Source organism: Schistocerca nitens, unplaced genomic scaffold, assembly GCF_023898315.1.
Source record: "Schistocerca nitens isolate TAMUIC-IGC-003100 unplaced genomic scaffold, iqSchNite1.1 HiC_scaffold_373, whole genome shotgun sequence".
Lineage (NCBI taxonomy): Eukaryota > Metazoa > Arthropoda > Insecta > Orthoptera > Acrididae > Schistocerca > Schistocerca nitens.
The window spans coordinates 5007107-5034161 of NW_026045907.1; positions in this window are offsets into that span (position 1 = coordinate 5007107).

Sequence of the window (27055 nt, forward strand, 5' to 3'; positions counted from 1 at the left end):
TATCCCTTGGATCTTCCCATTGACGATGAAACACAGAAATTGCATCGGAATTAAATATAAGAGACACAATGCCGACTTAAATACAGGAAGACTGAGTCTTCCTACTGTCTATGCTTTGAGCGTCTCCTGTGTCACCAGTTTTACATTCCGATACACCTCTGCAGGTACACTGTTTCCTTTCGACTTTCCCATTGACGATGAAACACAGAAATTGCATCGGTATAAAATAGAAGAGACACAATGTCGTCTTAAGTACAGGAAGAGTGTTTCTTTCTATTGTCTATGTTGTGAGCGTTTCCTGTGTCACCAGTTTCACCTTCCGATGCACCTCTGCAGGTTTACTGTATCCATTGGACCTTCCATTGACGATGAAACATAGAAATTGCATTGGAATTAAATATAAGAGACACCATGCCGACTTAAGTAAAGGATGACTGAGTCTTCCTACTGTCTATGTTTTGAGCCTCTCCTCTGTCACCAGTATTACATCCGATGCACATCTGCAGGTTTACTGTATCCCTTGGACCTTCCCATTGGCGATGTAACGCAGAAATTGCATCGGAATTAAATATAAGAGACACAACGCCGACTTAAGTACAAGAAAACTGAGTCTTCTTACGGTCTATGTTTTGAGCATTTTCTGTGTCACCAGTTTTACATTCCGATGCACCTCTGCAGGTTTATTGTATCCATTGGCCCTTACCATTGACGATGAAACACAGAAATTGCTTCGGAATTGAATATAAGTGACACCATGCCGACTTAAGTAAAGGAGGACTGTGTCTTCCCACTGTCTATGATTTGAGCGTGTCCTGTATCACCAGTTTTACATTCCGATGCACCTCTGCAGGTTTACTGTTTCCCTTCGACCTTCCCATTGGCGATGAAACACAGAAATTGCATCGGAATTAAATATAAGAGACACAATGCCGACTGAAGTACAGGAAGACTGAGTCTTCCTACTGTCTATGTTTTGAGCGTTTCCTGTGTCACCAGTTTTACATTACGATGCACTTCTGCACGTTTACTGTATCCCTTGGACCTTCACTGTGACGATGAAACACAGAAATTGCATCGGAATTAAATATAAGAGACACAATGGTGACTTAAGTACAGGAAGACTGAGTCTTCCTACTGTCTATGTTTTGAGCGTTTCCTGTGTCATCAGTTTTACATTCCGATGCACCTCTGCAGGTTTACTGTATCCCTTGGTCCTTCACAGCGACGATGAAACACAGAAATTGCATCGGAATTAAATATGAGACACAACGCCGACTTAAGTACAAGAAAACTGAGTCATCTTACGGTGTATGATTTGAGCGTTTCCTTTGTCACCAGTTTTACATTCCAATGCACTTCTGCAGGTTCACTGTATCCCTTGGACCTTCCCATTGACGATGAAACACAGAAATTCCATCGGAATCAAATATAAGAGACACAATGCCGACTTAGGTACAGGAAGACTGAATCTTCCTTCTGTCTACGTTTTGACCATTTCCTGTGTCATCAGTTTTACATTTTGATGCACCTTTGCAGGTTTACTGTATCCCTTGGATCTTCACAGTGACGATGAAACACAGAAATTGCATCGGAATTAAATATAAGAGACACAATGACGACTTAGTAGAAGAAAACTGAGTCTTCTTACGGTCTATGATTTGAGAGCTTCCTGTGTCGCCAGTTTTACATTCCGATGCACCTCTGCAGCTTTACTGTATCCCTTGGACCTTACCATTGACGACGAAACACAGAAATTGCATCGGAATTAAATATAAGAGACACAATGCTGCCGACATAGTACAGGAAGACTGAGTCTTCCTACTGGCTATGTTTTGAGCGTTTCCTGTGTCATCAGTTTTACATTCCGATGCGCCTCTGCAGGTTTACTGTATCCATTCTACCTTCCCATTGACGATGAAGCACAGAAATTGCATCGGAATTAAATATAAGGGACAAAATGCCGACTTAAGCACAGGAAGACTGAGTCTTCCTACTGTCTATGCTTTGAGCGTTTCCTGTGTCACCAGTTTTACATTTCGATGCACCTCTGCAGGTTTACTGTGTCCCTTCGACCTTCCCATTGACGATGAAACACAGAAAATGCATCGGAATTAAATATAAGAGACACAATGCTGCCGACATATTACAGGAAGACTGAGTCTTCCTACTGGCTATGTTTTGAGCGTTTCCTGTGTCATCAGTTTTACATTCCGATGCGCCTCTGCAGGTTTACTGTATCCATTCTACCTTCCCATTGACGATGAAGCACAGAAATTGCATCGGAATTAAATATAAGGGAAAAATGCCGACTTAAGTACAGGAAGACTGAGTTTTCCCACTGTCTATGCTTTGAGCGTTTCCTGCGTCACCAGTTTTACATTCCGTTGCACCTCTGCAGGTTTTCTGTATCCATTGGACCTTCCCATTGACGATGAAACACAGAAATTGCATCGGAATTAAATATAAGAGACACAACGCCGACTTAAGTACAAGAAAACTGAGTCTTCTTACGGTCTATGTTTTGAGCGTTTCCAGTGTCACCAGTTTTACATTTTGATGCAGCCCTGCAGGTTTACTGTGTCCCTTGGACCTTCCCATTGGCGATGAAACACAGAAATTGCATCGGAATTAAATATAAGTGGCACAATGACGTCTTAAGTACAGGAAGAGTGTGTCTTTCCATTGTCTATGTTTTGAGCGTTTCCTGTGTCACCAGTTTTACATTCCGATGCACCTCTGCTGGTTTACTGTATACATTGAACCTTCCATTGACGAAGAAACACAGAAATGCAACGGAATTAAATATAAGAGACACAATGCCGACTTAAGTGCAAGAAAACTGAGTCTTCTTACGGTACATGATTTCAGCGTTTCCTGTGTCACCAGTTTTACATTCCAATGCACGTCTGCAGGTTTACTGAATCCCTTGGGCCTTCCCATTGACGAAAAAACACAGACGTTGCATCGGAATTAAATATAAGAGACACCATGCCAACTTAAGTATAGGGAGACAGAGTCTTCCTAATGTCTATGTTTTGAGCGTGTCCTGGGTCACCAGTTTTACATTCCGATGCACCTCTGCAGGTTTACTGTATCCCTTGGACCTTCCCATTGGCCATGAAACACAGAAATGGCATTGGAATTAAATATAAGAGATACAATGCCGACTGAAGTACAGGAAGACTGAGTCTTCCTACTGTCTATGTTTTGAGCGTTTCCTGTGTCACCAGTTTTACATTCCGATGCACCTCTCAAGGTTTACTGTATCCCTTGGACATTCACAGTGACGATGAAACACAGAAATAGCATCGGAATTAAATATAAGAGATACAATGGCGACTTAAGTACAGGAATACTGAGTCTTCCTACTGTCAATGATTTGAGCGTTTCCTGTGTCATCAGTTCTACATTCCGATGCACCTCTGCAGGTTTACTGTATCCCGTGGTCCTTCGCAGTGACGATGAAACACAGAAAATGCATCGGAATTAAATATAAAAGACACAATGCCGACTTAAGTACAAGAAAACTGAGTCTTCTTAGGGTCTATGTGATGAGCGCTTCCTGTGCCACCTGTTTTACATTCCGATGCACCTCAGAAGGCATACTGTATCCCTTGGACCTTCCCATTGACGAAGAAACACAGAAATTGCATTGGAATTAAATATAAGAGACACAATGCCTACTTAAGTACAGAAAGACTGAGTCTTCCTACTGTCTATGTTTTGAGCGTTTCCTGTGTCACCAGTTTTACATTCCAATGCACCTCTGCAGGTTTACTGTATCTCTTGGACCTTCTTAGTGACGATGAAACTCAGAAATTGCATCAAATTAAATATTAGAAATACAATGCCGACTTAAGTACAAGAAAACTGAGTCTTCTTAGGGCCTAAGTTTTGACCGCTTCCTGTGTCACCAATTTGACATTCCTATGCACCTCTGCAGTTTTACTGTATCCCTTGGACCTTCCCATTGAGGACGAAACACAGAAATTGCATCGGATTTATATATAAGAGACACAATGCCGACTTAAGTACAGGACGACTGAGTATTCCTACTGTCTATGTTTTGAGCATCTCCTGTGTCACCAGTTTTACATTCCGATGCACCTCTGCTGGTTTACTGTATCCCTTGGATCTTCCCATTGACGATGAAACACAGAAATTGCATCGGAATTAAATAGAAGAGACACAATGCCGACTTAAGTACAGGAAGATTGAGTCTTTCTACTGCCTATGTTTTGAGCGTTTCCTGCGTCACCAATTTTACATTCCGATGCACCTCTGCAGGTTTTCAGTATCCAATGGACCTTCCCACTGACGATGAAACAAAGAAATAGCATCGGAATTAAATATAAGAGACACAATGCTGACTTAAGAACAGGAAGGCTGAGTCTTCCTACTGTCTATGTTTCGAGCGTTTCCTGTGTCACCAGTTCACATTCCGATGAACGTCTGGAGGTTTACTGTATCCCTTGGACTTTCACAGTGACGATGAAACATAGATATTGCATCGGAATTAAATATAAGAGACACAATGCCGACTTAAGTACAAGAAAACTGAGTCTTCTTAAGGTCTATGTTTTGAGCGTTCCCCGTGTCACCAGTTTTACATTCCGATGCACCTCTGGAGGTTTACTGTGTTCCTAGGACCTTCCCATTGACGATGAAGCTCAGAAATTGCATCGGAATTAAATATAAGAGACACAACGCCGACATAAGTACAAGGAAACTGAGTCTTCTCACGGTCTATGTTTTTAGCGTTTCCTGTGTCACCAGTTTTACATTCCGATGCACCTCTGCAGGTTTACTGTATACATTGGACCTTCCCATTGACGATGAAACACAGAAATTGCAACGAAATTAAATATAAGAGACACAATGCCGACTTAAGTACAGGAAGACTGAGTCTTCCTACTGTCTATGTTTTGAGCGTGTCCTGTGTCACCAGTTTTACATTCCGATGCACCTCTGCAGGTTTACTATATCCTTGGACCTTCCCATTGGCGATGAAACACATAACTCGCATCGGAATTAAATATAAGACACACAATGCCGACTGAAGTACAGGAAGACTGAGTCTTCCTACTTTCTATGTTTTGTGCGTTTCCTGTGTAACCAGTTTTACATTCCGATTCTCCTCTGCAGGTTTACTGTATCCCTTGGACCTTCACAGTGACGATGAAACACACAAATTGCATCGGAATTAAATATAAGAGACACAATGATGACTGAAGTACAGGAAGATTGAGTCTTCCTACTCTCTATGATTTGAGCGTTTCCTGTGGCACCAGTTTTACATTCCGATGCACCTCTGCAGGTTTAATGTTTCACTCGGACGTTCACAGTGACGATGAAACACAGAAATTGCATCGGAATTAAATATAAGAGACACAATGCCGACTAAAGTACAAGAAAACTCAGTCTTCTTAGGGTGTATGTTATGAGCGCTTCCTGTGTCACCAGTTTTACATTCCGATGCACCTCTGCAGGGTTACTGTATCCCTTGGACCTTCCCATTGACGATGAAACACAGAAATTGCATCGGAATTAAATATAAGAGATACAATGCCGACTTAAGTACAGAATGACTGTGTCCTCCTATTGTCTATGTTTTAAGCGTCTCCTGTGTCACCAGTTTTACATTCCGATCCACGTCTGCAGGTTTACTGTATCCAATGGACTTTCCCATTGACGATGAAACACAGAAATAGCATCGGAATTAAATATAAGAGACACAATGCCGACTTAAGTACAGGAAGGATGAGGCGTCCTACTGTCTATGTTTTGAGCATTTCCTGTGTCACCAGTTTTACATCCCGATGCACCGCTGCAGGTATACTGTATCCCTTGGATCTTCCCATTGACGATGAAACACAGAAATTGCATCGGAAATTAATATAAGAGACACAATGCCGACTTAAGAACAGGAAGGCTGAGTCTTCTTACCGTCTATGTTTTGAGCGTTTCCAGTGTCACCAGTTTTAAATTCTGATGCATCTCTGCAGGTTTACTGTCTCCCTTGGACCTTCACATTGGCGATGAAACACAGAAATTGCATCGGAATTAAATATAAGAGACACAATGACGTCATAAGTACAGGAAGACTAATTCTTCCTACTGTCTATGTTTGAACGTTTCCTGTGTCACCAGTTTTACATTCCGATCCACATCTGCATGTTTACTGTATCCCTTGGACCTTCACAGTGACGATGAAACACAGAGATTCCATCGGAATTAAATATAAGAGACACAATGCCGACTTAAGTACAGGAAGACTGAGTCTTCCTACTGTCTATGCTTTGAGCGTCTCCTGTGTCACCAGTTTTACATTCCGATGCACCTCTGCAGGTACACTGTTTCCTTTCGACTTTCCCATTGACGATGAAACACAGAAATTGCATCGGTATAAAATAGAAGAGACACAATGTCGTCTTAAGTACAGGAAGAGTGTTTCTTTCTATTGTCTATGTTGTGAGCGTTTCCTGTGTCACCAGTTTCACCTTCCGATGCACCTCTGCAGGTTTACTGTATCCATTGGACCTTCCATTGACGATGAAACACAGAAATTGCATTGGAATTAAATATAAGAGACACCATGCCGACTTAAGTAAAGGATGACTGAGTCTTCCTACTGTCTATGTTTTGAGCCTTTCCTCTGTCACCAGTATTACATTCCGATGCACATCTGCAGGTTTACTGTATCCGTTGTACGTTCCCATTGACGATGTAACGCAGAAATTGCATCGGAATTAAATATAAGAGACACAACGCCGACTTAAGTACAAGAAAACTGAGTCTTCTTACGGTCTATGTTTTGAGCATTTTCTGTGTCACCAGTTTTACATTCCGATGCACCTCTGCAGGTTTACTGTATCCATTGGCCCTTCCCATTGACGATGAAACACAGAAATTGCTTCGGAATTGAATATAAGTGACACCATGCCGACTTTAGTAAAGGAGGACTGAGTCTTCCCACTGTCTATGATTTGAGCGTGTCCTGTATCACCAGTTTTACATTCCGATGCACCTCTGCAGGTTTACTGTTTCCCTTCGACCTTCCCATTGGCGATGAAACACAGAAATTGCATCGGAATTAAATATAAGAGACACAATGCCGACTGAAGTACAGGAAGACTGAGTCTTCCTAGTGTCTATGTTTTGAGCGTTTCCTGTGTCACAAGTTTTACATTACGATGCACCTCTGCACGTTTACTGTACCCCTTGGACCTTCACTGTGACGATGAAACACAGAAATTGCATCGGAATTAAATATAAGAGACACAATGGTGACTTAAGTAAAGGAAGACTGAGTCTTCCTACTGTCTATGTTTTGAGCGTTTCCTGTGTCATCAGTTTTACATTCCGATGCACGTCTGCAGGTTTACTGTATCCCTTGGTCCTTCACAGCGACGATGAAACACAGAAATTGCATCGGAATTATATATAAGAGACACAACGCCGTCTTAAGTACAAGAAAACTGAGTCATCTTACGGTGTATGATTTGAGCGTTTCCTTTGTCACCAGTTTTACATTCCAATGCACTTCTGCAGGTTCACTGTATCCCTTGGACCTTCCCATTGACGATGAAACTCAGAAATTGCATCGGAATTAAATATAAGAGACACAATGCCGACTTAGTTACAGGAAGACTGAATCTCCCTTCAGTCTACGTTTTGAGCATTTCCTGTGTCATCAGTTTTACATTTTGATGCAACTCTGCAGGTTTACTGTATCCCTTGGATCTTCACAGTGACGATGAAACACAGAAATTGCATCGGAATTAAATATAAGAGACACAATGTTGCCGACATATTACAGGAAGACTGAGTCTTCCTACTGGCTATGTTTAGAGCGTTTCATGTGTCATCAGTTTATATTCCGATGCGCCTCTGCAGGTTTACTGTATCGATTCTACCTTCCCATTGACGATGAAGCACAGAAATTGCATCGGAATTAAATATAAGGGACAAAATGCCGACTTAGGTACAGGAAGACTGAGTCTTCCTACTGTCTATGTTTTGAGCGTTTCCTGTGTCACCAGTTTTACATTCCGATGCACCTCTGCAGGTTTACTGTATCCATTGGACCTTGCCATTGACGATGAAACACAGAAATTGCATCGGAATTTAATATAAGAGATACAACGCCGACTTAAGTACAAGAAAACTGAGTTATCTTACGGTGTATGATTTGAGCGTTTCCTTTGTCACCAGTTTTACATTCCAAGACACCTCTGCAGGTTCACTGTATCCTTTGGACGTTCCCATTGACGATGAAACACAGAAATTGCATCGGAATTAAATATAAGAGACACAATGCCGACTTAGGTACAGGAAGACTGAGTCTTCCTACTGTCTATGGTTTTAGCGTTTCCTGTGTCACCAGTTTTACATTCCGATGCACCTCTGCAGGTTTACTGTATCCGTTGGATCATCCCATTGACGATGAAACACAGAAATAGCTTCGGAATTAAATATAAGAGACACAACGCGGACTTAAGTACAAGAAAACTGAGTCTTCTTACGGTCTATGTTTTGAGCGTTTCCAGTGTCACCAGTTTTACATTTTGATGCAGCCCTGCAGGTTTACTGTGTCCCTTGGACCTTCCCATTGGCGATGAAACACAGAAATTGCATCGGAATTAAATATAAGAGGCACAATGACGTCTTAAGTACAGGAAGAGTGTGTCTTTCCATTGTCTATGTTTTGAGCGTTTCCTGTGTCACCAGTTTTACATTCCGATGCACCTCTGCTGGTTTACTGTATACATTGGACCTTCCATTGACGATGAAACACAGAAATGCAACGGAATTAAATATAAGAGACACAATGCCGACTTAAGTGCAAGAAAACCGAGTCTTCTTACGGTCCATGATTTGAGCGTTTCCTGTGTCACCAGTTTAACATTCCAATGCACGTCTGCAGGTTTACTGTATCCCTTGGGCCTTCCCATTGACGAAAAAACACAGACGTTGCATCGGAATTAAATATAAGAGACACAACGCCAACTTAAGTACCAGAAAACTGAGTCTTCTTAAGGTCTATGTTTTGAGCATTTCCCGTGTCACCAGTTTTACATTCCGATGCACCTCTGCAGGGTTACTGTATCCCTTGGACCTTCCCATTGACGATGAAACACAGAAATTGCATCGGAATTAAATATAAGAGACACAATGCCGACTTAAGTACAGAATGACTGTGTCTTCCTATTGTCTATGTTTTGAGAGTTTCCTGTGTCACCAGTTTTACATTCCGATCCACGTCTGCAGGTTTACTGTATCCAATGGACCTTCCCATTGACGATGAAACACAGAAATAGCATCGGAATTAAATATAAGAGACACAATGCCGACTTAAGTACAGGAAGGATGAGTCTTCCTACTGTCTATGTTTTGAGCATTTCCTGTGTCACCAGTTTTACATTCCGATGCACTGCTGCAGGTTTGCTGCATCCCTTGGATCTTCCCATTGACGATGAAACACAGAAATTGCATCGGAATTAAATATGAGAGACACAATGCCGACTTAAGTACAGGAAGATAGTGTGTTCCTACGGTCTATGATTTGAGCGTTTCCTGCGTCACCAATATTACATTCCGATGCACCTCTGCAGGTTTACTGTATCCATTGGACCTTCCCATTGAAGATGAAACACAAAAATTGCATCGGAATTAAATATAAGAGACACAATGCCGATTTAAGTACAGAATGACTGTGTCTTCCTATTGTCTATGTTTTGAGCGTTTCCTGTGTCACCAGTTTTACATTCCGATGCACCTCTGCAGGTTAATTGTATCCCTTGGACCTTCACAAGGACGATGAAACAGAAATTGCATCGGAATTAAATATAAGAGACACAATGATGACTGAAGTACAGGAAGACTGAGTCTTCCTACTCTCTATGTTTTGAGCGTTTCCTGTGTCACCAGTTTTACATTCCGATGCACCTCTGCAGGTTTACTGTATACATTGGACCTTCCCATTGACGATGAAACACAGAAATTGCAACGAAATTAAATATAAGAGACACAATGCCGACTTAAGTACAGGAAGACTGAGTCTTCCTACTGTCTATGTTTTGAGCGTGTCCTGTGTCACCAGTTTTACATTCCGATGCACCTCTGCAGGTTTACTATATCCTTGGACCTTCCCATTGGCGATGAAACACATAACTCGCATCGGAATTAAATATAAGACACACAATGCCGACTGAAGTACAGGAAGACTGAGTCTTCCTACTCTCTATGATTTGAGCGTTTCCTGTGGCACCAGTTTTACATTCCGATGCACCTCTGCAGGTTTAATGTTTCACTCGGACGTTCACAGTGACGATGAAACACAGAAATTGCATCGGAATTAAATATAAGAGACACAATGCCGACTAAAGTACAAGAAAACTCAGTCTTCTTAGGGTGTATGTTATGAGCGCTTCCTGTGTCACCAGTTTTACATTCCGATGCACCTCTGCAGGGTTACTGTATCCCTTGGACCTTCCCATTGACGATGAAACACAGAAATTGCATCGGAATTAAATATAAGAGATACAATGCCGACTTAAGTACAGAATGACTGTGTCCTCCTATTGTCTATGTTTTAAGCGTCTCCTGTGTCACCAGTTTTACATTCCGATCCACGTCTGCAGGTTTACTGTATCCAATGGACTTTCCCATTGACGATGAAACACAGAAATAGCTTCGGAATTAAATATAAGAGACACAATGCCGACTTAAGTACAGGAAGGATGAGGCGTCCTACTGTCTATGTTTTGAGCATTTCCTGTGTCACCAGTTTTACATCCCGATGCACCGCTGCAGGTATACTGTATCCCTTGGATCTTCCCATTGACGATGAAACACAGAAATTGCATCGGAAATTAATATAAGAGACACAATGCCGACTTAAGAACAGGAAGGCTGAGTCTTCTTACCGTCTATGTTTTGAGCGTTTCCAGTGTCACCAGTTTTAAATTCTGATGCATCTCTGCAGGTTTACTGTCTCCCTTGGACCTTCACATTGGCGATGAAACACAGAAATTGCATCGGAATTAAATATAAGAGACACAATGACGTCATAAGTACAGGAAGACTAATTCTTCCTACTGTCTATGTTTGAACGTTTCCTGTGTCACCAGTTTTACATTCCGATCCACATCTGCATGTTTACTGTATCCCTTGGACCTTCACAGTGACGATGAAACACAGAGATTCCATCGGAATTAAATATAAGAGACACAATGCCGACTTAAGTACAGGAAGACTGAGTCTTCCTACTGTCTATGCTTTGAGCGTCTCCTGTGTCACCAGTTTTACATTCCGATGCACCTCTGCAGGTACACTGTTTCCTTTCGACTTTCCCATTGACGATGAAACACAGAAATTGCATCGGTATAAAATAGAAGAGACACAATGTCGTCTTAAGTACAGGAAGAGTGTTTCTTTCTATTGTCTATGTTGTGAGCGTTTCCTGTGTCACCAGTTTCACCTTCCGATGCACCTCTGCAGGTTTACTGTATCCATTGGACCTTCCATTGACGATGAAACACAGAAATTGCATTGGAATTAAATATAAGAGACACCATGCCGACTTAAGTAAAGGATGACTGAGTCTTCCTACTGTCTATGTTTTGAGCCTTTCCTCTGTCACCAGTATTACATTCCGATGCACATCTGCAGGTTTACTGTATCCGTTGTACGTTCCCATTGACGATGTAACGCAGAAATTGCATCGGAATTAAATATAAGAGACACAACGCCGACTTAAGTACAAGAAAACTGAGTCTTCTTACGGTCTATGTTTTGAGCATTTTCTGTGTCACCAGTTTTACATTCCGATGCACCTCTGCAGGTTTACTGTATCCATTGGCCCTTCCCATTGACGATGAAACACAGAAATTGCTTCGGAATTGAATATAAGTGACACCATGCCGACTTTAGTAAAGGAGGACTGAGTCTTCCCACTGTCTATGATTTGAGCGTGTCCTGTATCACCAGTTTTACATTCCGATGCACCTCTGCAGGTTTACTGTTTCCCTTCGACCTTCCCATTGGCGATGAAACACAGAAATTGCATCGGAATTAAATATAAGAGACACAATGCCGACTGAAGTACAGGAAGACTGAGTCTTCCTAGTGTCTATGTTTTGAGCGTTTCCTGTGTCACAAGTTTTACATTACGATGCACCTCTGCACGTTTACTGTACCCCTTGGACCTTCACTGTGACGATGAAACACAGAAATTGCATCGGAATTAAATATAAGAGACACAATGGTGACTTAAGTAAAGGAAGACTGAGTCTTCCTACTGTCTATGTTTTGAGCGTTTCCTGTGTCATCAGTTTTACATTCCGATGCACGTCTGCAGGTTTACTGTATCCCTTGGTCCTTCACAGCGACGATGAAACACAGAAATTGCATCGGAATTAAATATAAGAGACACAACGCCGTCTTAAGTACAAGAAAACTGAGTCATCTTACGGTGTATGATTTGAGCGTTTCCTTTGTCACCAGTTTTACATTCCAATGCACTTCTGCAGGTTCACTGTATCCCTTGGACCTTCCCATTGACGATGAAACTCAGAAATTGCATCGGAATTAAATATAAGAGACACAATGCCGACTTAGTTACAGGAAGACTGAATCTCCCTTCAGTCTACGTTTTGAGCATTTCCTGTGTCATCAGTTTTACATTTTGATGCAACTCTGCAGGTTTACTGTATCCCTTGGATCTTCACAGTGACGATGAAACACAGAAATTGCATCGGAATTAAATATAAGAGACACAATGTTGCCGACATATTACAGGAAGACTGAGTCTTCCTACTGGCTATGTTTAGAGCGTTTCATGTGTCATCAGTTTATATTCCGATGCGCCTCTGCAGGTTTACTGTATCGATTCTACCTTCCCATTGACGATGAAGCACAGAAATTGCATCGGAATTAAATATAAGGGACAAAATGCCGACTTAGGTACAGGAAGACTGAGTCTTCCTACTGTCTATGTTTTGAGCGTTTCCTGTGTCACCAGTTTTACATTCCGATGCACCTCTGCAGGTTTACTGTATCCATTGGACCTTGCCATTGACGATGAAACACAGAAATTGCATCGGAATTTAATATAAGAGATACAACGCCGACTTAAGTACAAGAAAACTGAGTTATCTTACGGTGTATGATTTGAGCTTTTCCTTTGTCACCAGTTTTACATTCCAAGACACCTCTGCAGGTTCACTGTATCCTTTGGACGTTCCCATTGACGATGAAACACAGAAATTGCATCGGAATTAAATATAAGAGACACAATGCCGACTTAGGTACAGGAAGACTGAGTCTTCCTACTGTCTATGGTTTTAGCGTTTCCTGTGTCACCAGTTTTACATTCCGATGCACCTCTGCAGGTTTACTGTATCCGTTGGATCATCCCATTGACGATGAAACACAGAAATAGCTTCGGAATTAAATATAAGAGACACAACGCGGACTTAAGTACAAGAAAACTGAGTCTTCTTACGGTCTATGTTTTGAGCGTTTCCAGTGTCACCAGTTTTACATTTTGATGCAGCCCTGCAGGTTTACTGTGTCCCTTGGACCTTCCCATTGGCGATGAAACACAGAAATTGCATCGGAATTAAATATAAGAGGCACAATGACGTCTTAAGTACAGGAAGAGTGTGTCTTTCCATTGTCTATGTTTTGAGCGTTTCCTGTGTCACCAGTTTTACATTCCGATGCACCTCTGCTGGTTTACTGTATACATTGGACCTTCCATTGACGATGAAACACAGAAATGCAACGGAATTAAATATAAGAGACACAATGCCGACTTAAGTGCAAGAAAACCGAGTCTTCTTACGGTCCATGATTTGAGCGTTTCCTGTGTCACCAGGTTAACATTCCAATGCACGTCTGCAGGTTTACTGTATCCCTTGGGCCTTCCCATTGACGAAAAAACACAGACGTTGCATCGGAATTAAATATAAGAGACACAACGCCAACTTAAGTACCAGAAAACTGAGTCTTCTTAAGGTCTATGTTTTGAGCATTTCCCGTGTCACCAGTTTTACATTCCGATGCACCTCTGCAGGGTTACTGTATCCCTTGGACCTTCCCATTGACGATGAAACACAGAAATTGCATCGGAATTAAATATAAGAGACACAATGCCGACTTAAGTACAGAATGACTGTGTCTTCCTATTGTCTATGTTTTGAGAGTTTCCTGTGTCACCAGTTTTACATTCCGATCCACGTCTGCAGGTTTACTGTATCCAATGGACCTTCCCATTGACGATGAAACACAGAAATAGCATCGGAATTAAATATAAGAGACACAATGCCGACTTAAGTACAGGAAGGATGAGTCTTCCTACTGTCTATGTTTTGAGCATTTCCTGTGTCACCAGTTTTACATTCCGATGCACTGCTGCAGGTTTGCTGCATCCCTTGGATCTTCCCATTGACGATGAAACACAGAAATTGCATCGGAATTAAATATGAGAGACACAATGCCGACTTAAGTACAGGAAGATAGTGTGTTCCTACGGTCTATGATTTGAGCGTTTCCTGCGTCACCAATATTACATTCCGATGCACCTCTGCAGGTTTACTGTATCCATTGGACCTTCCCATTGAAGATGAAACACAAAAATTGCATCGGAATTAAATATAAGAGACACAATGCCGATTTAAGTACAGAATGACTGTGTCTTCCTATTGTCTATGTTTTGAGCGTTTCCTGTGTCACCAGTTTTACATTCCGATGCACCTCTGCAGGTTAATTGTATCCCTTGGACCTTCACAAGGACGATGAAACAGAAATTGCATCGGAATTAAATATAAGAGACACAATGATGACTGAAGTACAGGAAGACTGAGTCTTCCTACTCTCTATGTTTTGAGCGTTTCCTGTGTCACCAGTTTTACATTCCGATGCACCTCTGCAGGTTTAATGTATCCCTTGGACCTTCACAGTGACGATGAAACAGAAATTGCATCGGAATTAAATATAAGAGACACAATGATGACTGAAGTACAGGAAGACTGAGTCTTCCTACTCTCTATGTTTTGAGCGTTTCCTGTGTCACCAGTTTTACATTCCGATCCACGTCTGCAGGTTTACTGTATCCAATGGACCTTCCCATAGACGATGAAACACAGAAATAGCATCGGAATTAAATATAAGAGACACAATGCCGACTTAAGTACAGGAAGGATGAGTCTTCCTACTGTCTATGTTTTGAGCGTTTCCTGCGTCACACGTTTTACATTCCGATGCACCTCTGCAGGTTTACTCTATCCATTGGACCTTCCCATTGACGATGTAACACAGGAATTACATTGGAATTAAATATAAGAGACACAACGCCGACTTAAGTACAAGAAAACTGAGTCTTCTTACGGTCTATGTTTTGAGCGTTTCCAGTGTCACCAGTTTTAAATTCTGATGCACCTCTGCAGGTTTACTGTCTGCCTTGGACCTTCCCATTGGCGATGAAACACAGAAATTGCATCGGAATTAAATATAAGAGACACAACGCCGACTTAAGTACAAGAAAACTGAGTCTTCTTACGGTCTATGTTTTGAGCATTTTCTGTGTCACCAGTTTTACATTCCGATGCACCGCTGCAGGTTTACTGTATCCATTGGCCCTTCCCATTGACGATGAAAGACAGAAATTGCTTCGGAATTAAATATAAGAGACACAATGCCGAGTTAAGTACAGGAAGACTGAGTCTTGCTACTGTCTATGTTTTGAGCGTTTCCTGTGTCACCAGTTTTACATTACGATGCACCTCTGCACGTTTACTGTATCCCTTGGACCTTCACAGTGACGATGAAACACAGAAATTGCATCGGACTTAAATATAAGAGACACAATGATGACTTAAGTACAGGAAGACTGAGTCTTCCTACTGTCTATGATTTGAGCGTTTCCCTTGTCACCAGTTTTACATTCCGATGCACCTCTGCAGGTATACTGTTTCCCTTCGACCTTCCCATTGACGATGAAAGAAATTGCATCGGAATTAAATATAAGAGACACAACCCGACTTAAGTACAAGAAAACTGAGTCATCTTACGGTGTATGATTTGAGCGTTTCCTTTGTCACCAGTTTTACATTCCAATGCACTTCTGCAGGTTCACTGTATCCCTTGGACCTTCCCATTGACGATGAAACTCAGAGATTCCATCGGAATTAAATATAAGAGACACAATGCCGACTTAGATACAGGAAGACTGAGTCTTCCTACTGTCTACTTTTTGAGCATTTCCTGTGTCATCAGTTTTACATTTTGATGGACCTCTGCAGGTTTACTTTATCCCTTGGACCTTCACTGTGACGGTGAAACACAGAAGTTTCATCAAATTAAATATAAGGGACACAATGCCGACATCAGTACAAGAAAACTGAGTCTTCTTTGGGTCTATGCTTTGACCGCTTCCTGTGTTACCAGTTTTACATTCCGATGCACCTCTGCAGGTTTACTGTATCCATTGGACCTTCCCATTGACGATGAAACACAGAAATAGCATCGGAATTAAATATAAGAGACACAATGCCGACTTAAGAACACGAAGGCTGAGTCTTCCTACTGCCTATGTTTTGAGCGTTTCCTGTGTCACCAGTTTTACATTCCGATGCTCCTCTGCAGGTTTACTGTATCCCTTGGATCTTCCCATTGACGATGAAACACAGAAATTGCATCGGAGTTAAATATAAGAGACACAATGCCGACTTAGGTACAGGAACATTGAGTCTTCCTACTGTCTATGTTTTGAGCGGTTACACTGTCACCAGTTTTACATTCCGATGCACCTCTGCAGGTTTACTGTGACCCTTCGACCTTCCCATTGGCGATGAAACACAGAAATTACATCGGAATTAAATATAAGAGACACAATGACGTCTTAAGTACAGCAAGACTGAGTCTTCCTACTGTATATGTTTAGAGCGTTTCCTGTGTCACCAGTTTTACATTCCGATGCACCTCTGCAGGTTTACTGTATCCCTTGCACCTTCCCATTGACATTGAAACACAGAAATTACATCGGCAGTAAATATAACAAACACAATGCCCACTTAAGTGTAGGAAGACTGAGTCTTCCTACTGTCTATGTTTTGAGCGTTTCCTGCGTCACATGTTTTACATTCCGATGAACCTCTGCCGGTTTACTGTCTCCCTTGGAACTTCCCATTGCCGATGAAACACAGAAATTGCATCGGAAATAAATATAAGAGACACAATGACGTCATAAGTACAGGAAGACTAAGTCTTCCTACTGTCTATGTTTGAGCGTTTCCTGTGTCACCAGCTTTAAATTCCGATGCACCTTTCCATGTTTACTGTTTCCCTAGGACCTTCACAGTGACGATGAAACACAGAAATTGCATCGGAATTAAATATAAGAGACACAATGCCGACTTAAGTACAGGAAGACTGAGTCTTCCTACTGTCTATGCTTTGAGCGTCTCCTGTGTCACCAGTTTTACATTCCGATGCACCTCTGCAGGTTTACTGTATCCCTTGGATCTTCGCAATGACGATGAAACACAGAAATTGAATCGGAATTAAATATAAGAGACATAATGCCGACTTAAGTACAGGAACATTGAGTCTTCTTCTGTCTATGTTTGAGCGTTTCCTGCGTCACCAGTTTTACATTCCTATGCACCTCTGCAGGTTTACTGTATCCATTGGATATTCCCATTGTCGATGAAACACAGAAAATGCATCGGAATTAAATATAAGAGACACAATGTAGACTTAAGTACAGGAAGACTGAGTCTTCCTACTGTCTATGTTTTGAGCGTTTCCTGTGTCACCAGTTTTACATTCCGATCCACCTCTGCAGGTTTTCTGTATCCATTGGACCTTCCCATTGACAAAAAAACACAGAAATAGCATCGGAATGAAATATAAGAGACACAATGCCGACTTAGGTACAGGAAGACTGAGTCGTCCTACTGTCTATGTTTTGAGCGTTTCCTGTGTCATCACTTTTACATTCCGATGCACCTCTGCAGGTTTACTGTATCACTTGCACCTTCCCATTGACATTAAACCCCGAAATTACATCGGAATTAAATATAACAGACACAATGCCGACTTAAGTACAGGAAGACTGAGTCTTCCTACTGTCTATATTTTGAGCGTTTCCTGTGAAACCAGTTTTACATTCCGGTGCACATCTGCAGGTTTACTGTATCCCTTGGACCTTCCCATTGACGATGAAACATTGAAATTGCATCGGAATTAAATATAAGCGACACAATGCCGACTTAAGTATAGGAAGACTGAGTCTTCCCACTGTCAATGTTAGAGCGTTTCCTGTGTCACCAGTTTTACATTCCGATGCACCTCTGCAGGTTTACTGTATCCAATGGACCTTCCCATTGACGATGAAACACAGAAATTGCATCGTTATTAAATATAATAGACACAATGATGACACAAGTACAGGAAGACTGAGTCTTCCTACTGTCTATGTTTTGAGCGGTTCCGGTGTCACCAGTTTTACATTCCGATGCACCTCTGCACGTTTACTGTATCCCTTGGACCTTCACAGTGACGATGAAACACAGAAATTGAATCGGAATTAAATATAAGAGACACAATGATGAATTAAGTACAGGAAGACTGAGTCTTCCTACTGTCTATGTTTTGAGCGATTCCTGTGTCACCATTTTTACATTCCGATGCACCTCTGCAGGTTTACTGTGTCCCTTGGACCTTCGCAGTGACGATGAAACACAGAAATTACATCGGAATTAAATATAAGAGACACCATGCCGACTTAAGTACAAGAAAACTGAGTCTTCTTAGTGTCTATGTTCTGAGCGCTTCCTGTGTCACCAGTTTTATATTCCGATGCACCTCTGCAGGTTTACTGTATCCGATGGATCATCCCATTGACGATGAAACACAGAAATAGCTTCGGAATTAAATATAAGAGACACAACGCTGACTTAAGTACAAGAAAACTGAGTCTTCTTACGGTCTATGTTTTGAGCGTTTCCAGTGTCACCAGTTTTACATTTTGATGCAGCCCTGCAGGTTTACTGTGTCCCTTGGACCTTCCCATTGACAAAAAAACACAGAAATACCATCGGAATTAAATATAAGAGACACAATGCCGACTTAAGTACAGGAAGGATGAGTCTTCCTACTGTCTATGTTTTGAGCATTTCCTGTGTCACCAGTTTTACATTCCGATGCACCGCTGCAGGTTTGCTGTATCCCTTGGATCTTCCCATTGACGATGAAACACAGAAATTGCATCGGAATAAAATATGAGAGACACAATGCCGACTGAAGTACAGGTAGATAGAGTGTTCCTACTGTGTATGTTTTGAGCGTTTCCTGTGTCACCAGTTCACATTCCGATGAACCTCTGCAGGTTTACTGTATCCCTTGGACTTTCACAGTGACGATGAAACACAGAAATTGCATCGGAATTAAATATAAGAGACACAATGCCGACTGAAGTACAGGAAGGATGAGTCTTCCTACTGTCTATGTTTTGTGCGTTTCCTGTGTCACCAGTTTTACATTCCGATGCAGCTCTGCAGGTTTGCTGTATCCCTTGGACTTTCACAGTGACGATGAAACACAGAAATCGCATCGGAATTAAATATAAAAGACACAATGCCGACTTAAGTACAAGAAAACTCAGTCTTCTTAGGGTGTATGTTATGAGCGCTTCCTGTGTCACCAGTTTTACATTCCGATGCACCTCTGCAGGGTTACTGTATCCCTTGGACCTTCCCATTGACGATGAAACACAGAAATTGCATCGGGATTAAATATAAGAGACACAATGCCGACTTAAGTACAGAATGACTGTGTCTTCCTATTGTCTATGTTTTGAGAGTTTCCTGTGTCACCAGTTTTACATTCCGATCCACGTCTGCAGGTTTACTGTATCCAATGGACCTTCCCATTGACGATGAAACACAGAAATAGCATCGGAATTAAATATAAGAGACACAATGCCGACTTAAGTACAGGAAGGATGAGTCTTCCTACTGTCTATGTTTTGAGCATTTCCTGTGTCACCAGTTTTACATTCCGATGCACCGCTGCAGGTTTGCTGCATCCCTTGGATCTTCCCCTTGACGATGAAACACAGAATTTGCGTCGGAATTAAATATGAGAGACACAATGCCGAATTAAGTACAGGAAGATAGAGTGTTCCTACGGTCTATGATTTGAGCGTCTCCTGCGTCACCAATATTACATTCCGATGCACCTCTGCAGGTTTACTGTATCCATTGGACCTTCCCATTGAAGATGAAACACAAAAATTGCATCGGAATTAAATATAAGAGACACAATGCCGATTTAAGTATAGAATGACTGTGTCTTCCTATTGTCTATGTTTTGAGCGTATCCTGTGTCACCAGTTTTACATTCCGATGCACCTCTGCAGGTTTAATGTATCCCTTGGACCTTCACAAGGACGATGAAACAGAAACTGCATCGGAATTAAATATAAGAGACACAATGATGAATGAAGTACAGGAAGACTGAGTCTTCCTACTCTCTATGTTTTGAGCGTTTCCTGTGTCACCAGTTTTACATTCCGATGCACCTCTGCAGGTTTAATGTATCCCTTGGACCTTCACAGTGACGATGAAACAGAAATTGCATCGGAATTAAATATAAGAGACACAATGATGACTGAAGTACAGGAAGACTGAGTCTTCCTACTCTCTATGTTTTGAGCGTTTCCTGTGTCACCAGTTTTACATTCCGATGCACCTCTGCAGGTTTAATGTATCCCTCGGACCTTCACAGTTACGATGAAACACAGAAATTGCATCGGAATTAAATATAAAAGACACAATGCCGACTTAAGTACAAGAAAACTCAGTCTTCTTAGGGTGTATGTTATGAGCGCTTCCTGTGACACCAGTTTTACATTCCGATACACCTCTGCAGGGTTACTGTATCCCTTGGACCTTCCCATTGACGATGAAACACAAAAATTGCATCGGAATTAAATATAAGAGACACAATGCCGATTTACGTACAGAATGACTGTGTCTTCCTATTGTCTATGAATTGAGCGTTTCCTGTGTCACCAGTTTTACATTCCGATCCACGTCTGCAGGTTTACTGTATCCAATGGACCTTCCCATAGACGATGAAACACAGAAATAGCATCGGAATTAAATATAAGAGACACAATGCCGACTTAAGTACAGGAAGGATGAGTCTTCCTACTGTCTATATTTTGAGCGTTTCCTGCGTCACACGTTTTACATTCCGATGCACCTCTGCAGGTTTACTGTATCCATTGGACCTTCCCATTGACGATGTAACACAGGAATTACATTGGAATTAAATATAAGAGACTCAACGCCGACTTAAGTACAAGAAAACTGAGTCTTCTTACGGTCTATGTTTTGAGCGTTTCCAGTGTCACCAGTTTGAAATTCTGATGCACTTCTGCAGGTTTACTGTCTGCCTTGGACCTTCCCATTGGCGATGAAACACAGAAATTGCATCGGAATTAAATATAAGAGACACAACGCCGACTTAAGTACAAGAAAACTGAGTCTTCTTACGGTCTATGTTTTGAGCATTTTCTGTGTCACCAGTTTTACATTCCGATGCACCGCTGCAGGTTTACTGTATCCCTTGGACCTTCCCATTGGGGATGAACTACAGAAATTGCATCGGAATTAAATATAAGAGTCACAATGCCGAGTTAAGTACAGGAAGACTGAGTCTTCCTACTGTCTATGTTTTGAGCGTTTCCTGTGTCACCAGTTTTACATTACGATGCACCTCTGCACGTTTACTGTATCCCTTGGACCTTCACAGTGACGATGAAACACAGAAATTGCATCGGAATTAAATATAAGAGACACAATGATGACTTAAGTACAGGAAGACTGAGTCTTCCTACTGTCTATGATTTGAGCGTTTCCCTTGTCACCAGTTTTACATTCCGATGCACCTCTGCAGGTATACTGTTTCCCTTCGACCTTCCCATTGACGATGAAACACAGAAATTGCATCGGAATTAAATATAAGAGACACAACGCCGACTTAAGTACAAGAAAACTGAGTCATCTTACGGTGTATGATTTGAGCGTTTCCTTTGTCACCAGTTTTACATTCCAATGCACTTCTGCAGGTTCACTGTATCCCTTGGACCTTCCCATTGACGATGAAACTCAGAAATTCCATCGGAATTAAATATAAGAGACACAATGCCGACTTAGATACGGGAAGACTGAGTCTTCCTACTGTCTACTTTTTGAGCATTTCCTGTGTCATCAGTTTTACATTTTGATGCACCTCTGCAAGTTTACTGTATCCCGTGGATCTTCACAGTGACGATGAATCACAGAAATTGCATCGGAATTAAATATAAGAGACACAATGACGACTTAGGTACGGCGAGACTGAGTTCTCCTACTCTCTATGTTTTGAGCGTTTCCTGTGTCATCAGTTTTACATTTTGATGGACCTCTGCAGGTTTACTGTATCTCTTGGACCTTCACTGTGACGGTGAAACACAGAAATTGCATCAAATTAAATATAAGAGACACAATGCCGACATCAGTACAAGAAAACTGAGTCTTCTTTGGGTCTATGCTTTGACCGCTTCCTGTATTACCAGTTTTACATTCCGATGCACCTCTGCAGGTTTACTGTATCCATTGGACCTTTCCATTGACGATGAAACACAGAAATAGCATCGGAATTAAATATAAGAGACACAATGCCGACTTAAGAACACGAAGGCTGAGTCTTCCTACTGCCTATGTTTTGAGCGTTTCCTGTGTCACCAGTTTTACATTCCGATGCTCCTCTGCAGGTTTACTGTATCCCTTGGATCTTCCCATTGACGATGAAACACAGAAATTGCATCGGAGTTAAATATAAGAGACACAATGCCGACTTAGGTACAGGAACATTGAGTCTTCCTACTGTCTATGTTTTGAGCGGTTACACTGTCACCAGTTTTACATTCCGATGCACCTCTGCAGGTTTACTGTGTCCCTTCGACCTTCCCATTGGCGATGAAACACAGAAATTACATCGGAATTAAATATAAGAGACACAATGACGTCTTAAGTACAGCAAGACTGAGTCTTCCTACTGTATATGTTTAGAGCGTTTCCTGTGTCACCAGTTTTACATTCCGATGCACCTCTGCAGGTTTACTGTATCCCTTGCACCTTCCCATTGACATTGAAACACAGAAATTACATCGGCAGTAAATATAACAAACACAATGCCCACTTAAGTGTAGGAAGACTGAGTCTTCCTACTGTCTATGTTTTGAGCGTTTCCTGCGTCACATGTTTTACATTCCGATGAACCTCTGCCGGTTTACTGTCTCCCTTGGAACTTCCCATTGCCGATGAAACACAGAAATTGCATCGGAAATAAATATAAGAGACACAATGACGTCATAAGTACAGGAAGACTAAGTCTTCCTACTGTCTATGTTTGAGCGTTTCCTGTGTCACCAGCTTTAAATTCCGATGCACCTTTCCATGTTTACTGTTTCCCTAGGACCTTCACAGTGACGATGAAACACAGAAATTGCATCGGAATTAAATATAAGAGACACAATGCCGACTTAAGTACAGGAAGACTGAGTCTTCCTACTGTCTATGCTTTGAGCGTCTCCTGTGTCACCAGTTTTACATTCCGATGCACCTCTGCAGGTTTACTGTATCCCTTGGATCTTCGCAATGACGATGAAACACAGAAATTGAATCGGAATTAAATATAAGGGACATAATGCCGACTTAAGTACAGGAACATTGAGTCTTCTTCTGTCTATGTTTGAGCGTTTCCTGCGTCACCAGTTTTACATTCCTATGCACCTCTGCAGGTTTACTGTATCCATTGGATATTCCCATTGTCGATGAAACACAGAAAATGCATCGGAATTAAATATAAGAGACACAATGTAGACTTAAGTACAGGAAGACTGAGTCTTCCTACTGTCTATGTTTTGAGCGTTTCCTGTGTCACCAGTTTTACATTCCGATCCACCTCTGCAGGTTTTCTGTATCCATTGGACCTTCCCATTGACAAAAAAACACAGAAATAGCATCGGAATGAAATATAAGAGACACAATGCCGACTTAGGTACAGGAAGACTGAGTCGTCCTACTGTCTATGTTTTGAGCGTTTCCTGTGTCATCACTTTTACATTCCGATGCACCTCTGCAGGTTTACTGTATCACTTGCACCTTCCCATTGACATTAAACCCCGAAATTACATCGGAATTAAATATAACAGACACAATGCCGACTTAAGTACAGGAAGACTGAGTCTTCCTACTGTCTATATTTTGAGCGTTTCCTGTGAAACCAGTTTTACATTCCGGTGCACATCTGCAGGTTTACTGTATCCCTTGGACCTTCCCATTGACGATGAAACATTGAAATTGCATCGGAATTAAATATAAGCGACACAATGCCGACTTAAGTATAGGAAGACTGAGTCTTCCCACTGTCAATGTTAGAGCGTTTCCTGTGTCACCAGTTTTACATTCCGATGCACCTCTGCAGGTTTACTGTATCCAATGGACCTTCCCATTGACGATGAAACACAGAAATTGCATCGTTATTAAATATAATAGACACAATGATGACACAAGTACAGGAAGACTGAGTCTTCCTACTGTCTATGTTTTGAGCGGTTCCGGTGTCACCAGTTTTACATTCCGATGCACCTCTGCACGTTTACTGTATCCCTTGGACCTTCACAGTGACGATGAAACACAGAAATTGAATCGGAATTAAATATAAGAGACACAATGATGAATTAAGTACAGGAAGACTGAGTCTTCCTACTGTCTATGTTTTGAGCGATTCCTGTGTCACCATTTTTACATTCCGATGCACCTCTGCAGGTTTACTGTGTCCCTTGGACCTTCGCAGTGACGATGAAACACAGAAATTACATCGGAATTAAATATAAGAGACACCATGCCGACTTAAGTACAAGAAAACTGAGTCTTCTTAGTGTCTATGTTCTGAGCGCTTCCTGTGTCACCAGTTTTATATTCCGATGCACCTCTGCAGGTTTACTGTATCCGATGGATCATCCCATTGACGATGAAACACAGAAATAGCTTCGGAATTAAATATAAGAGACACAACGCTGACTTAAGTACAAGAAAACTGAGTCTTCTTACGGTCTATGTTTTGAGCGTTTCCAGTGTCACCAGTTTTACATTTTGATGCAGCCCTGCAGGTTTACTGTGTCCCTTGGACCTTCCCATTGACAAAAAAACACAGAAATACCATCGGAATTAAATATAAGAGACACAATGCCGACTTAAGTACAGGAAGGATGAGTCTTCCTACTGTCTATGTTTTGAGCATTTCCTGTGTCACCAGTTTTACATTCCGATGCACCGCTGCAGGTTTGCTGTATCCCTTGGATCTTCCCATTGACGATGAAACACAGAAATTGCATCGGAATAAAATATGAGAGACACAATGCCGACTGAAGTACAGGTAGATAGAGTGTTCCTACTGTGTATGTTTTGAGCGTTTCCTGTGTCACCAGTTCACATTCCGATGAACCTCTGCAGGTTTACTGTATCCCTTGGACTTTCACAGTGACGATGAAACACAGATATTGCATCGGAATTAAATATAAGAGACACAATGCCGACTGAAGTACAGGAAGGATGAGTCTTCCTACTGTCTATGTTTTGTGCGTTTCCTGTGTCACCAGTTTTACATTCCGATGCAGCTCTGCAGGTTTGCTGTATCCCTTGGACTTTCACAGTGACGATGAAACACAGAAATCGCATCGGAATTAAATATAAAAGACACAATGCCGACTTAAGTACAAGAAAACTCAGTCTTCTTAGGGTGTATGTTATGAGCGCTTCCTGTGTCACCAGTTTTACATTCCGATGCACCTCTGCAGGGTTACTGTATCCCTTGGACCTTCCCATTGACGATGAAACACAGAAATTGCATCGGGATTAAATATAAGAGACACAATGCCGACTTAAGTACAGAATGACTGTGTCTTCCTATTGTCTATGTTTTGAGAGTTTCCTGTGTCACCAGTTTTACATTCCGATCCACGTCTGCAGGTTTACTGTATCCAATGGACCTTCCCATTGACGATGAAACACAGAAATAGCATCGGAATTAAATATAAGAGACACAATGCCGACTTAAGTACAGGAAGGATGAGTCTTCCTACTGTCTATGTTTTGAGCATTTCCTGTGTCACCAGTTTTACATTCCGATGCACCGCTGCAGGTTTGCTGCATCCCTTGGATCTTCCCATTGACGATGAAACACAGAAATTGCATCGGAATTAAATATGAGAGACACAATGCCGAATTAAGTACAGGAAGATAGAGTGTTCCTACGGTCTATGATTTGAGCGTTTCCTGCGTCACCAATATTACATTCCGATGCACCTCTGCAGGTTTACTGTATCCATTGGACCTTCCCATTGAAGATGAAACACAAAAATTGCATCGGAATTAAATATAAGAGACACAATGCCGATTTAAGTATAGAATGACTGTGTCTTCCTATTGTCTATGTTTTGAGCGTATCCTGTGTCACCAGTTTTACATTCCGATGCACCTCTGCAGGTTTAATGTATCCCTTGGACCTTCACAAGGACGATGAAACAGAAACTGCATCGGAATTAAATATAAGAGACACAATGATGAATGAAGTACAGGAAGACTGAGTCTTCCTACTCTCTATGTTTTGAGCGTTTCCTGTGTCACCAGTTTTACATTCCGATGCACCTCTGCAGGTTTAATGTATCCCTTGGACCTTCACAGTGACGATGAAACAGAAATTGCATCGGAATTAAATATAAGAGACACAATGATGACTGAAGTACAGGAAGACTGAGTCTTCCTACTCTCTATGTTTTGAGCGTTTCCTGTGTCACCAGTTTTACATTCCGATGCACCTCTGCAGGTTTAATGTATCCCTCGGACCTTCACAGTTACGATGAAACACAGAAATTGCATCGGAATTAAATATAAAAGACACAATGCCGACTTAAGTACAAGAAAACTCAGTC